Source organism: Larus michahellis, chromosome 3 (genome assembly GCF_964199755.1).
Source record: "Larus michahellis chromosome 3, bLarMic1.1, whole genome shotgun sequence".
Classification (NCBI taxonomy): Eukaryota; Metazoa; Chordata; class Aves; order Charadriiformes; family Laridae; genus Larus; species Larus michahellis.
The window spans coordinates 93,782,571-93,798,686 of NC_133898.1; the positions used below are offsets into that span (position 1 = coordinate 93,782,571).

Genomic DNA, 16,116 nt, shown 5'->3' on the forward strand with positions numbered 1-16,116 from the left:
AATTTTTACAAATGAAATACCCAGACACCTCAGTTCATGATGACATGACACATCAACTCAACCTTTTTATGATGCTTCTGTCTTCCCTTGTAGTTACATAGTCCATCGGTTGTGTATTGAAGCAAATCTAAAGTAACCAGCTGTTAAGCAAGAAGCATACCTGAGTCTGTGTTTGTTTTGACAGCTATGGAAGAATCATTGTCTTAGTAGGAATGAGTGTCCTAAACAGTTTATAGCACGAAATCTGGTAGCATCTATTTGTCCATACTCCTGGTTTGGAGTTAAGGCACATTTAATTAGTGTTCCTGAGTTATGTTTACTGAAAAATAATTTTATTGTAGAATTTTGGAGCCAGAAAGAACATGGTCATAAACCAAAATCACTTAATTCATTTTAATAGAGTTACACTGATGCGCAACTGCTGAAAACATGTCTAGACGTTAGGAAATAAGTATGCACCTGTATTGTCTGTTACCTTTGCATCTTGTGAACTTGAAAACAGGGGATCCGTGTATGGTGAACTCTCAAGTACGGCAGCAGCCATTGATCATTTCAACATGATGTTTTAATACCCAGGGTCAGAATTGTTATTGGGTTGTACATTCGGAGGCCATAAAATCATTATATTAAAAAAGAATTGCCTGGATGCCAGCAGAGTGAGATCGTAAAAATTGCAAGTTTCAAGGATTGGCCAGTACAAGTTATCCATGCAGTTGACTAGTCTGTGTTTCCTATTAAGAAGTGAACATTTTGGTTGTCTAATCCAGCAGGATGTATTCCTTGTCCATTACATTACCAGTAATCCACGGTAAAGTCTTTTCTGCCTTACCCATGATAGGTTAAATAGGAGTCTCTTCTTGTATGCTGAGGCTGTATGCCCTGTCTTGTTTCTGTGCGTACTCAGTCCCAGGTTGTGCACTTAGGATTTCCTTTGATTTGTATATCTGGGTAGAGATAGAAAGTGATAAATGACTGTCAACTGGTGCAGATATGAAGCGGGAAACTCCAGAAGGGTTTTTACCTCAGAGTACACAAAACACCAGACTCTTCTTTTTCCTTGTCAGACTCTCCACAATTGTGCTTGATTGCTCCTGGGTCATTTTAGCTTCGTGAGGCTGTCTCTGGAAATGAACCATTGCCATAGAGGCCCACCATGCGTGGTCTAGAAGTGAGTCAGGGTAGTGTTATGTCAGCTATGGGACAGGAAGGCCCCACGCATCCCCTGGAGACCCTCTGACTGCAACCTTTCAAGCTTAAATTTCGGTGGAACCGCTGAAAGCAAGCATTGCAGTGCTTTGCTGAACTGCAGTACCGTGGGGGATGGCACCTTCCAGCACTGGCCTGTGTAGATCTTAGTTTGCCCACCTGCGAGCCAAAGTAGGTGATGTGACAATGTCCCATCTTGGTTGAAAACATGATTTCAGGCTGAAGATGCTATATATTGAGCTGATTCCCAGTGTCTGTGCTCTCACAGCAACAAGAAAGGCAAAACTTCATAGTTTTCGAAAACCCCAAGTTCTGAAACCAGCTCTGAAAAGATACTGTTACATTTTGCATAGTGGGAGGAAAGGAAAGTGGCTATTTTGATAAGCTTCTGGCTCTAAATTTCACTCTTCTTGCCAGACAGTCAGTATCACCGAGTGTTTGTCCTGAAGGGCAAACACTGTCCTGGAAAATATTGTTTTATTTATTTTTATCCTTGTGAACTTTGTTTGGATCTCAGTTTGGGAATCCATGAAGTGGGAACAAAGTTTGTCCGAGCTTTTCACCGATGCTTGACAATGGGCTGTCAGCCTTATACGTTTTTTTCTGTCTTGCTTCTTTGTACTCATGTTCACTTTCTCTACTGCAAATATTAGAATTATGTGTCCTAGTTTTTCTATATTTTTCTTGGAAAAAGTTGGCAAGGTCTGCAAAGAGCTTGAATAATGATATTAAATTGTGCTATTGCCTGAGCATAAGATCCCACTGCATCCAAAATACTGAGGATTGTGAATTAAACAGGGAATAATAAAAGGGTACTAATTGAAAGCTGATATTTCATGTGCCTTCATGGAGCAATGGCAAAATGACAAAAACTAGTTTTGTTTTCTTTTGTGGTAGACCTGCAATGGCTAGAAAAAAATAAAATTAATTCTATATTACAATCATCCTTGTATTTGAATGGAAACAATCACAGAGTTTCCTGTTATCCACACATGGCAGTCTTGCTCAAGAGGAGGCTGGGCGCTGGCAGCTGAATGCTGGCATCTGAATGCTGAGGGAGTTAGAAAGGGAAACGGCCCCAGAAAATGCCAGAGTTTTCTCTTTTTGTAAGTGATCCCGCTGTTGGACTAGTGGTGTGGAGCTAAATGGACCTCTGGTTTCCACTGGCACGTTTTTTGTGTTCTGATACAGTATTTAAAAATGCATCTAACAGGTAGCTGTATATGTAGTGATCTAAAAGTTAGTTTAACTCCTGAGGTCATATCAGTATAGCTTTAAAACATCCAATTGTTTGTAATTAGGTAGACAAAAATTATCTCAGCCATACCTCCATGTTGTTTGAGACTGTATTTACCCTCTCTCTCTCTGTCATATGACAACATCGCAGTGTTGACAAGCCAAATTTTAGTTGGTATACATATGCATTGGATGATGTTTAGGTTGTAAAAAGCACATGAAGGAAATACGCTTAGTTGCTAATCATCTCTGTAATAAACTCTGTTCTGCTTTGTGCTCTTGAGGCGCTCCCTGGGACTAGCTTAGCAGACTCCATATCTGTGCTGAGACATAAATTACATTTTATTTTCCAACGGTGTGCTACTGCTTAGTAACATAATATTTGATATCACTTTTCAATTCCGTTTTGACCCTGTGAAGATCTTTCAGTGTGATTTACGTCACTGGAGCAGCCTGGAGGAGAGGAGCAGCAGCAGACTCTGTTACATAGCTCTCTGATGAGTTTAAGGGGGTTGGCACTCTCTGCAGCCAGCCTTTAAGCTCCCCAGGCTGTTGATCCTAGGTGCTAGATTGTCTCTGGCACATCTCTCATTTCACCCGTGCAGTTACGCTGATGTTGTTCTGGTGGACTGTGGAGAGTTAAATCTTAGCAAGCCTGAGCCTGTAAGCTCTTGAGGGACCAAAGTGGGCAGACAAATTCTTGCTGGTTCATGGCTGCCTCCAGGTTTACTGGAGAACATAGATCTGCAGCCTTGACTTGCACCTTCCCAGGCTTGTAATCCCTCACCCACACTAAGGATGTCTTGGACCAAGGGAGTAGAATTGACTGAGGCACTGGATATTTATCCTGGAACAACGCAGAAAGCAGTAGGAAGGGCGAGAGGAGTTGGCTACTAGAAAAGATTAAAAAATTTCTTTGCTTGCTATTGCTCTGAGCATTGTTTTGCTGCTCTCTGTTCAGCTCTGTCACACAGCACAGAAAGCCATGTTACCTTATGACACTCTTCATCTGCCTGGCTCTCCACCCACCTGAGCTGTCAGCCCTTTGCTTTAGGAACGCTTGGGCTCGACTTTGTGTATTAGTCTTAATGCTTGCAAGCACTTGTAGCTAGCACCCACTTGAGTTATCGTGTATTTATCACTGAACTGTTCAGCTGCTACTCCTCAGCGTGGTCTGGGAGGATGTGTTGCTACTTTAGAGCCTACCACACAAAACAGTTAACACGGGGAGATGCTTTAAAGTGACAAGTATTCTCTGCTGTGTTTTGCTAACCTTATCTTGTCTTTCTCTGAAATTCAAGCACAGTGAACAGAAAATGTCCTGTATATTGAATTCTTATGATGATATATGGGGCTGTTCAGCACATTCTCTCTCGCTGCTGTTGTTGTGGGAAACCAAGCATTTTACTTCACGCATCAAGACGCTATTCGTAAGACCACAGACTGTAACAAGAGTTTTCAGAGTTAAGTAGATCACGGTTTTGTTTTTACTTTTACAGTTGCGTGAAATTGAAAGAAGATTGTGATTAAGAACTGCTGAGCATTTTCAAAATTTTGTTTGAAATAGCCCTTTATATTCTTTGTGGCTGCACCCGATGCCACTGGTAGCTTATCAGCGTACTGACCCCTTTGGTTAAGAGAAGTAGAGCCAGTGTTAAAGAAAAAACAAAAAGTGTTCATTCTGTTGCTGCAGTAAGCATTCCTAGAAGTGTCTCTGAAGGAAAAACTCATTGGCAGTTACTTTGCTTCTGAAAAAGAGAGGGGGGAAAAAAAAAAAAAGTTGGTCATAGAGCAGTCTGTGAAGTTCTCTATCATTTAAAGTCTTTTAATCAAGTGCAGAAAACTTCCTAAAAGTGAGAGGTTTAGCGATATAAAGTAGCAAGTTGCTCAGAAAACATAAGAATGAATAAATACAGTATTCATTATAGTTTAATGACTCTAGTATATGAGTATCAAAAGTACTCAAAAGACTCATGGAAGGCAAAATATAAAATTACTGCTGTCTCTCTGGTCTACACATGGTCTGAACTAAAGTGTGCCTTGATATTCAGTGATATTCAGTGTTTTTTAATATTGATACTTTTATTTTTTAGGGGTGTGTGTATATATATAAATATCTATATATATGTAAAGCATTTTCAAACTTGTTTATCTCAAGAAGTTAGCGGAAGATAGAGGACACTTGCAGATGCACCTGTGTTTTCTGACAATCCTTTTTGAGGCAAACAGCTGAGTAAAATTTAGAAAAATCTGCTCAGCTCCTCCTTTTGTTCTCTTCTGGGCATTTGGAGCTGGAGTGACTGCACAGATTCTTTTAAGTTGGACTCCACTCCTTTGGACCACTGTGAAACAGCAGCAAAGACAGGACAAGGAGCTGCTCTGGTTCAAAATGATATGGAAAATGGTGTTATAAGAAATTAAAATATAAAGAGGGAAGGAATGGCTTTCAAAATGCTGTGTCTTTTATTAAACTATCCCAGAAAGGAAAAATAAATAAGTCCATTTTTACAGTAAAACAGTTTATTATTTTTCTTAACATTTTAAAAAATTTTTGTTACTTGCTTACTGAGGATCTTCCACAAAATGAATTCTAGATTTGAATATGTATATTCTGTAATATTTTGCAGACAGCAGATGAGTTCCTAAATACTGGAGGATTTTTTTTCCGGTTAGGGTTTTTTTTTTAATATTTCTCTGAAGCCTGCAGACTGCTTAGATTTCTGAAACTTCTGCATGAACATTGACAGTAATATGGAGAAACCATTGCAAATATATTACAGTCTCTGTGTAAAATACGGTCATTTTTATTTTCCTTAACTGACTGGTCTTTTATTGTGATGATTATGTGGAAGTTTTAAAGTTTGATTTCAAACATTTTTTTTTTTTAAATAACGAATAAATACCCAAGCCTTATGTAATCTTAAGAAAGCAGATGTAATTTTTAAAAACATGCATAGAAATATTTCATTGACTTTAAAATAAAAGAAGTTATAATGTGTCTATATTTGGGGGTTTTGTTTGTGTTTGTCTGCATTTACTAAAAGCCATAATCTGATGAAACGCTGCAGAATAATTAGGAAAGAAGTTATACAATGATATTGAGCAAATGCTGACAAGAGCAAATGATATGAAGAGAGTTAGTGTTTCAAAGACAAATCTGAATACTTCTTTGCAGAATGATAGAGATTTCTAGGTTCAATTAAGAGGTTATTGTCTTGTTTTTCTTGTCTGCTACAAAACTATCCTTCATTAATTTGATTTTTATTATGCCACTCAGGTTATCTTACTCAGTGTTCACTGTAAGCTATCTTTCGAAAATATGTCTAGAGGGTTCAGTTTTATTTATTGAACATTGAGACTATCCACTTTTTTAATGGTAGCTCTCAGGACTTCAATCTGAAATGGAACAATTTTTTTTCTTGAACTATAGTTAGTATTCTGAAGTCTTTGTTGAACCGGTACTAAAAACGTTTCATCCTACTGATTCTGCATGAACTTTATTAAAACATAATGTCTCCTAGCTGAGAACTCTTCAGCTCTGCACATGCAGGAACATATTGAGCAATGCCCTCTACCTCCTTATGACTCCTCTACCTCCTCTGACATCTATGAGTCATCCATAGCTGCAGCACAGGGTGTCATTTCTAGGCTATGGGTTTATGATATCTGGTGCTGCTTTGGAGATGCTGATGGGAAGGTATTATCTCACTTATCTAATATGTGGTATGGCTACGTTTCCTCTAATGGAAAGGAGCTGCCCATTTATGTTGGCCTGAAACAGAAAAAAATCAATCACATGTAAACCTAAACTGAATCTATGAATGGGAAAAATGCAGGCTGAGCTTATTTGTGGAAGCACAAAATTTTATGATTACTTCAGTATTTAGTGATGGAGAGTCAGGACCATGACTGCAGTGGTCCTAAACTGAGATTCAAAATTCGTCATCAGTTCTCAGAAGTGCTAAATACCTTTTTTCTTCCAAGACAGCTCTCCAATAGAGAAGAAATCAGAGAGAGTGAATCTGACCACATCCTAAACAGAAGCAGATTTAATTACAAAAGCCTCGTGAGCTCCCAGTGAGAAGCAGTGTACATGTGGCATACAGGCAGGTGCCTCCTCTGCAAATAGTCCCCTGCTGCTTGAGAGGGAAGATCTGCTGCAGGAATTAACTCATTTGTGTGCAATTCTCTCTGCCTAGAATCTGGCAACAGCCACCTGTAACATCGGCATCTGGTACTACATTTCTTACCATTTTTCTTAGAAAATGTGCTCAAATAAGTAATTTACCATTTAGACATGAAAGTAAAATTGATTGCAGAAATCCAGTTTAGGTAGTCTGGTAGAGCCCATGTTATGAACGGCTTGAAACGGATGAAGACAGAACTAATTAGCAATGAAAATGGCTGATCGATACCACTCATTTTGTTTCCTGTTTGCATCTATTGTGAATGTTCTGCTTTTCCCAAATCATTTTGAAATCTAAAAGTGTAGCTGTTACATCCCAATTATCCAGTACTTGTGTCCGCAATGTGCTATTAAACAGAAACTCAGAGTTTGTGTTCTTTATCGTCAACAGGCACCACACTGTGAGCGTGTTATGGAAAGAGACCAGACAAATACCCATGTTTTATGTACCTGAATACATACGTAAAGAAGAGTCTTATGGGAGGCATGATACACTTTTAGAACATCCATTTCTGTTTATTAACTGAGGCTGTTGCCTTTGTGACTGAGAAACAGGCTCTGCTCAAAAGAAATATTTAGCCCTGTGGAAAACCACATAATGCTATATGTGTTCAACATGGTTCGTAGGTGATTTATCTTTTTAGGGCTGCTTGCCTTCAAAACCTTGGCTTCTCTAAGTTAGTCTTAGCTCTATCCAGGTCATAATTAATAGATTGACTTATGTGAGGAGTAAGTTTCAACCTCTTAGCCAACCAGGTACAGAAATATGGTTATCAGCTGGATAGAGCTGGATAGCTAGCTGTTGCTTTAAAAATAATACTGAGTCATTGGATAGCAATGATTCTATAATAGAAATTTTCCCTTCAAGTTTCATGTTGTTATGCTGTGTGCTTTGTGAATAAATGTTGTTCTGGAAAGCTACAACATTGTTCATTTCCATTAGGAGTCTGGATGGAAGCTTTGACGCTACTTATGAAGTCCAGAAAGCTCTGCGGTAAAAAGGTGTATTTATAAGCGTACTTCTTAGTAGGTTTACAGGTGCTTTAAAAATAGATGGATTCAACCCTATTGGATTTCAGCTGCAGGCTGGGATAGGTATGATGTTATCACAGATTACAAAATTTTGAGGGATCCTGAAGGAGGATGTCACTGAATTCTAGCATTATATTAGCACGTGGGGGCAGCTTGCCAAGGCACTTAGAGCAGTTCAAGAGTGTTGTGTGTTAAAGAGTTGGAAACGGTAATGATGTCTTCAAGGAGACAAATGGACAAATATACAGAAGTCTGCAAAGCCAGAGCGTAATAATTGGATCGATGACTTGACTATGATAAAGTACACAGTGGATGAAAAGGAAGTGGATTGTTAAGTTCTCCTTTTTTTATTGTCAGTTGAAAATGAGCCTGGAATGGATCTTTTGGTGAAGAAGTCAGTAATGCCTCCAGTGAGAAACATACAGTTTGCCTTCCCTCAGAAGTCCATCATTCTGTTGTGATATCAGTAAAGAGAGCAGTGTGCTCTAAATCTCTGCGCTTAAATCATAGGTCTTGGATCTGGGGATGGTGGCTGATGACAGATGGTAGTGCTTGAAAGCTCATGCTCGTTAAGGCAGAAAATTTTAGGTTTGGATTTTAGGAAAGCTAGAATGGGTAGAAACATGACGTGGGGAAACAGGTCATATCGCTGTCTGTCCAGAGGCAGGGAAAGACCTGAAGGGAAGTGTAAGAGAGATGATGGATAAGCTACTCTTTCAGTAGGCTGATGCTGTTCCCAGTGACGTGCACCAGCACAGTTCTGACTGACCACAAAGAGGGCAGGATTATTTCCATCGTCTCCAAGTTGCTTGCTGCTCTTGACCAGTAAAAAAAGTCAGTTGTGCAACTATTCATTTGTACTATAGCTCCACTAGTTTTGAATTAAAGGAAGCTGTTCTACACATGGAAGTGCAAGGAGGTATCTTAGCATATGCATTTTATAGTGCTCCCAAAATAAGATTTGGAATACTCCTCCAGGAAGAAGAAAGAGAGGGGCAAAAGGGGTGCATAAGCATTAACACAGCCTACTGAAATACGGAGACCATTTAGCCTTCAACAGAAAGCTGTTATGCCTTGAGGTGAAACCTGGCAACCATTTAACAGTATGGAGAAAAACTTACAGGAATCCGAAGATGCTGCAGCTGAGTGAGATCACAGGGAGTGTTGGGTGGGCAGAATGTGATTGCTGCTTGGACTTTCGCCAGGCGTGCTGGTTAATGTTTCTTTATCTGTCTCCAGCAGCTTGAGAAGTGAAATAGGAAGTGATTCTGCCTTATAGAAAAAGACTGTAAAAATATTATTCCCATATCGCTAATATAAACTATAAAAGCATAGTCTATAGAGAAAGAGGCTATTTCAAAATGCCAGTTCCCAGTCTTATTATTTTTGTGAGCTGTGTTGTGAATTGATGAAACATATCAGGGAGCTATATTCCTTCTGTTGCTTTTAGTGAGCTTGAATTTTATAAGGAAAATAGAAGAAAAAATGAGTATTAAGCTCCTTGGCTACAGGAAAAAGGATCTTGCCTGCAAACTTGTACAAGTGAAGGTGTTATTTTAGTCTTACTTGCTATTTTGTCTGCTCAGTCCACTTCCAAGTTCTTCCAGAATGCCTGGCATTCCTAAATATGATCCTGAAAATGACTGAACTTTGTACTGTTCAGATGTTCTCACTTTCTGTGACTGGTACCATGACTCTAGTTCTGGTTCTTATCAATAACTATTTGCCTGCATAATTCAGTTTTAGATAGAAGTTTTTCTTGCTGCTGAGGCTCCAGCCTTTGACATATTTTTCTGGTTTTGTGTGCCAATGTCCCACCAAATAAAAAAACAAAGGCTATCATTGTGTAATGGGGGGTGACTAGCTAACACATTTCTTTTTTAATTCACCAGAGAACCTGCTGCGTATTTCATGTTTTCATACAAAGTATATTCCACTCATCATCTCCCAGCTTTTCAGAAATTAAATTCTGGGACTGCCTTGTTTTCATCTTTGTTGACCACTTTGGGTCTTCTGCATTGATGAGTTTCTATGTTACTTTCTTATTTCTATTAGATACCAATTTATTTTGTTTCCGTACCATTTATAAGCATATAAGCAGACAGCCCTGTAATTCTCTTTCTTACACTTTTTCACTGGTTAGAAACTAACTTTTAGTACTTATAGTTATCTAATTGTATTTGCCTCTTTTCAGTTAAGGTGGAAAAACTGAGGCTGGGAGGGGAACAATGGGGCTTTATATCCTTCTTTGTAACAAAGTAGAATCAACTTACTTCTTATTAAAAAAAAAAAAAGTCTGCTGAACACACAGAAACCTTCATACTTCAGGTTGCATTCTCTGCTTCCACAGAAGGGAAACGCATTTTCAGCTGTATTTTTATAGAGCAGTAGCTAGTGGCTGTTTAAATTAATCAGAAATGTCTATTCTGCATGGTTATCCTGGGGATATATTCCATTAAGTGACTGCTTTTTCTATTTTAAGGTGATATTTAGAATGTGACTAAACACTGTCTGTAAAACTTACTGTATTCTGTTCTGTAAGCTTTTACTTGCCTCTTCTGCTCTTTATTTTCTACCCATTTTTGCCCTCTCATGTAGTGCTCTTTCTAAAATCTGGACTTAATCCTGGTACCAGGGAAAAAGATTAAGAATTTTTTTTCAGGTTGAAACGTTCAACCTAGAATTCTTTGAGAAGAAATTCAACAGCAAGTAAAATAAAATACATGTGACATCCCACGTAGCTAATAAATCCTCAGGGATTGAAGCTAAACTATAGAAGTAACTATGAATTTCAGATAAAGTTTTCTCTGCTCAAGTGCTGATGCTATTGGAGAACTGGAATTGGAGAAGTACTCCACTGCGCCAGCAGTGTACTGCTGCTCTGAACTCTCCTAGAAGGAGCCAGGGTACTGGGGAGGTCAAAATTTGACAAGATCTGAAATGAAATGGGATTTTGGTGGATGCAAATAAGAAATGCTGGGCTATATGACTTAATGCTGACATTGATTTTGAAAGAGCTACTGAATCTTGTTCTACGGTTTTTTAAGCCACTCCCACACGAGCAGTTTGGGAGGAGACCATTCTCCGATTTGCCTGGTTTTTGGACTGTCTTCTGAGGACTCTAGTATTCAACAAGGTTGTATCCACAACACCAGATTTAGATGAAGCAGAGCTCCAATTCCACCTGGAAATTACTGTGCCCTTGTAATATAGTTAAAACGAACTGTCAGAAGTGAGACACTGTTTACATATTTTCAAGTGTAGCTCAGGAGCTGAAGAAAACCCTGGTGACACTTATTAGTTAATCATTTTACGTCAGCCTTTCCTGTCAAGGCAAAGCATGTATTCCTAATACAAAACAATGTAGAAGTCAAGCGTGGTTCTTTTGCAACAGTACTGATACAGGTTAAAGTACTGATACTTATTAAAGCGTAAATGCTAACACCTGAAAATGCAGCTATTGGATTCTACTCCTTTCCCAACCTACATTCAGATAATTTACAAAAGAGCTGAGCGCCTGATTAAATCTTCCAAAATAATTCTCAGAACAATCTGTAATGTTTTTATTTTTTTTTTACAACAAGATAATCATCTTGAAGAAGATGTAAGTGACAGGATAAAGAATTTAGTGTAAAGACATTATCTTAGTCTCACATGCTGCTCTGTTTATGCAAAAGTGACTTGCCAGTCCATTTTTGGTCATTCCAATAAAAATTGACAGTACTTTGGATTACTTAGGGTAATGAACAAATGAATGTAATGTTCAAATGAACAAATACTGAGTGGTTTTGAAAGTCAGGCAATCTATTTAGGGTGTCCACCTGAAGATTTAGGAGCCCATTTCTTACCTTGTAAGCTTAAAAATGCTAGAGATGGCCCCTTAGTAGTTGCAGCTTTGCTTTAATTAGTTTGTGTCATATTATAGAAATGCACCTAAAGCATTTGTGATGATAGCTCAACATTGTAGGCAAGGACCTGAACCTATTGAAGTTAATGTCAAAACTCTGTTTAGCTTCAGTGGTGCAGAACTGGACTGCAAATGGATAAACCAGCCAGCTGGATATATTGTAGAGAAATAATTATGGCAGACTCTCTGAAAGTTCCTCATTAACACTATTGTATGTGAACTTTGCAAGCAAATGCTTGGAGCTAGTCTCAGATAGCTATTCGTTAGACAAGGGAATTAATAACTGCGGCTGCTGGTTCAGGCAGAGGGTTTTCTATTATTTTTTGTCATTTCTTTGAAGACTTCAAATAGTATAAATGATTTAAAGGCTTCACCCCACTAGATGGGGAAAAAGATGCTTATAGCGTAGTACTTGCTTACACTCTGCAGTTATTGATATGATGTAATATTTTTACACTTGGGTAAGCATAGATTTTGAATAAAAGAATTTAATTAACACTGAATAGATATTCCTCATAAGGGGAAAATTGTCTAGTTCTGTTTCATTAATGCTTCATGCTTCTAGCAGTTAACTAATTTAATTTTACTCCTGGTGTTCAGGGTCTGGGCTTTTTTTTCCTTCTGTCTTTCAGTCTTTGTTTGTGTTTATAGTTGGGAAGAGATCAGCCAGAGAAATAAAACAAAGGGAAAAGTGCAAAGCATTTTTTTTTCCTTTACTTGGACTTTGTGTAATACACATTGGATATATATCTATGACTGGGCATAAAATGTATGTAATGTGAAAAATTAGGTCTTTGGAATGATCTCTGAGATTTAAAGTCTAGAAAGCCTATTTTAAAAACTCAGCTAAAGGAAAATGAATGATTTTAAATAATTTAAGGTAGGTAGGATGAGTCACATTGTAAACGTAATCCTTGCACATACGAACAACCATACTAATTTAATTTGGCTTACTAAGGAACATAAGGGCTTGGGGGATCAAAATCCCTTTGGGGCTTGGTATTTTTGAGTTTATTTGTCTATGCAGTACGATAAGATTTTGTACAAAATGCTTAAATTCAGGATACAAAATGAGTGAAATGTGTCAAATATTCAAAGTTAATAAAAAAAAAAATCTGTTCAAATTGTCTGTCAAGCAGTAAGGGTTTTTGTGTGAGCAGTCCAGGAGAATGATTGTTTTTAAAGTCTGAGGCAAACATTTTTTCAATTTGCTTTTTTTCACTAACTCAGTACAATTGAATTAAATGTTTTCATGCAGAAAAGTTAAGTGCCAGGTTTCAGTCTTTGCTAGTTCTCGATGGTTATCTTATAAAGCTGATGAAATTTTGAGCAACTTCAAGTAATTTCATTCAGACCTTAAGGTCATGCTATGATCCTCAACTTTGGATCTTGCACTTTTCTAACTATGTTCTTGATTATCGTCTGTCTACATTTCTGCTAACTTCTGCTATTTTTCATTCATTGAATTTTGTGCTAAATTTTTTATAATGCAGGTAATTAGGTTTTAATAGCATATTTTTTAGTGGCCTTGCTAAGGAAGGAGTTTTAAACAGTATTTTGGAAGTCTTAGAACAGACCAATGCACTATAATAATTATACTTCAATAATCCAGAATGATACCTCAAGGGAGCTATGACTCCAGTGTATAATTTGTTCATATATACTTGTCTTTGGTGGTAAAATTGGATTTAAAAAAAATAAGAAAAAGAATCGAAAGAAAGAAGCCGGAAAATTGATTCTTCTTGAAGGTCATTAATGTTTTCTGAAAAGAATATAAAAAATTAACATGAAAATCTCATTGTTAAAGAAAGAGTGCTAGCTTTGTTTTGAATAATAAGATTTTTATCAGTACAAGAAAGGGTCTTATAATAATAAAACCTAATTGTTATTTTCATCTGGACCTGGGAAGTATTCAATGACTGAAAAACAGACAAAGAAAAAGAGTCAGGGAAAAAAAGAAGCTTGAAGAGAATAATGTTGATCACATGGAACTATGAGCTGAAGGATAGATTCATGCTATCTTGTAATATAAAAAAAGAGGGTGTGAAAGAGGAGAAGAGCAGGCGAGTCAACCAAAACTTCAAGATAATGTTTAATTCAGAAGTATTTTCTGTCCAGTATTTGACTGAAGTATCTTTCAAGTGAATGAGAGAATTTGATATATATAAAAGGAAGCTTAGGGAGCAAACTGAAAAGCGAAAATAAAATTTGTCCTGCATCTAAACCCCCCAAAAAAGAGCAGAGTGGCAAAAGTCGGGTTTGGAGGTTTTACAAAACATTGGAACGGTTTGTCTTGAAGGATGCCTTAATGACCAATCTTTGTAAATAAGCTTGTTCACTTCAAAAATGCGTTCAACAGAAATATTTACAGAGTCACATAGTTGTTGAGGTTGAAAGTGACCTCTTGATGTCATCTGGTCCAACCTCCTGCTAAAGCGCAGTCGGCTAGAACAGGTTGCTTGGGACCACGTCCAGTTGGATTTTAAATATCTCCAAGGATGAAGATTCCACAACCTCCCTGAACAACTTGTGCCAGTGTTCTACTATCCTCACAGTACAAAAGTATTTTCTTGTGTTCGGAAGGACTTTCATGCTCGTTAATTTGTGCTCGTTGCCTCTTGTCCTTTTAGTGAGCACTACTGGAAAGAGTCTGGCTCTCTCATCTTCACACCCTCCCATCAGGTTTTTATATAGGTTGCTATGATCCTCCTGAACCTTCTCTTCTCCAGGTTGAACAGTCCCAGCTCTCAGCCTCTGCTCATATGAAAGACGCTCTAATCTCTTAGTCATCTTCATGGCCCTTTGTTAGCCCTTACCTCTCTTCAATAAGTCCATATCTTGCTTGTACTGGAGAGCCCAGGCCTGGACCCAGCACTCCAAATGTGGCCTTACCAGTGCTGAGTTGAGGGGAAGGATCACCTCCCTCAACTTGCTAGCAACACTTTTCCTGATGCAGCTATATGTCCACTTCGAGTGTTCCGTGACCTGGTCCTCCACCAAGTGTAAATCTTCTTTTTCCAGACTTGCCCACCAGTCTCAAGGGCCTGGGATTCCTACAGGCTGGTTACACCATTAAAGACTGAGGCAAAGAGGGCAGTGAGTACCTCAGCCTTTCTATGTCCTTTGTCAGCAGGACCCCTGGTGATGTCCAGGCTAATGCTGTGCTAATTACTGCTCGTGTCTCATTGAGAATTGGAAAGAACCACCTCCTGGCTCATTTAGTTCTCATCCTCTGCTAAAATAGTTTGCTGTTCATGGTGATGGCTGTTGCTGCAGTTAATCCTTTAATTAGAGTGAGTAGGGACCCAAAGAAGGCATCTCCATTCCCGCATTGTAGGGTTGACTCTACCCTGTTAGACGTTGCTCTAGATCTCTTCAGTGAGGGTTAGATTGGGAGCGCAAATATTTGTCATGAATACAGTAAGACTTTTTGCTGTTGCTGTAATACAGACAGTAACAAAATGCGTGGACTTTGAGTTACCTGTATCCGGAGGCAGTAGTCTCTAAATAATCTCATTATCCCAGCCCACTGAGACAAGCGGTCCCTGAATATCCCATACATATGTGCAGATATATGTAATAGCAGTTAATGTCTTTTACTGGCACCAGTGTTTTAACATCTATTTTATTTTTAAATGGGTCTCATTTCAGCCAGTTAGCCAGAGTGCTGCCAAAGCCCACGTATGAGCTGTGCTTTGCAGTGATAAATGAGTACAACTTGTCCCAAAATCCATTTGTTTTTTTTGCTTGGATCCCTTTTCAGAATATGATGGGTGGCCTACTTTTGTGGGGATGAAAAATTATTTTCCTGTTCCTTTGTGACATTATGGGTCTTGTAAACTGTTGCACAGTCCTTTGGAGTAGGTGGCATTATTAGGATGGATATTAATTATTTTCAGACTGCTGATACATCGCCTCTGCATGATCTATATTTGCCTCTTGGATGTTCCTCCTATCTTGCTAATTATAGGTGGTCTTGTGGGAGCCAGCTTCCTAAGTTAAATAGACAAGTGTAACACACAGAGTGTTTTTGAAGTGTGTTCAAGTGAGAGTTGATTCATGTCATCTACTTGCATGTTCACAACCCCCAGATTTTATCACAGTTCTGGGGTGGGCATACACTAATGCTGTTACCCGCCCTCCCGTTTTGGGAGCAAGCTTCCCAAATCCCCACGCCCTGAAAGCATGTAAATTCCTTTCTCTTCTGTTTCCAGGCTTGTTGAGCAAACTGGTTGTTTTGTTTCTGCTTTAAGCAACGTCAAATTTTTGTATCTTTTTGCTGCCCATTAATATTTTTCCTCTGTTCTATGCATTACATTTTTTTAAAAACAGATTTAAGCTCTTCAGCAGATTTTGCGATTACTGTTACATCAGTTATCTGAAACTGAGACGGGAAAGAGCTTGTGTGTAGGTTTTTTCTGGTTGTCTATTTTGCTTATCTAAAAAAGTCTCTCTCCATCTTTTTTTCCTTCCTTTCTCTTCTCTTCCCCCCACCTGCCGGCCTCCGAAAATTGGAAACACGAGAAGCCTTGTCTGAGCATCGGATTAA

At 38.4% G+C, this 16,116-nt stretch overlaps 1 protein-coding gene across 2 annotated transcripts in view; it reads left to right on the forward strand.

Moving 5' to 3' along the window:
* Positions 1-16,116, forward strand: part of UBE3D (ubiquitin protein ligase E3D) — an 84,689-nt gene that overhangs the window by 51,353 nt on the left and 17,220 nt on the right. The gene's annotated exons all lie outside the window — the stretch shown is intronic.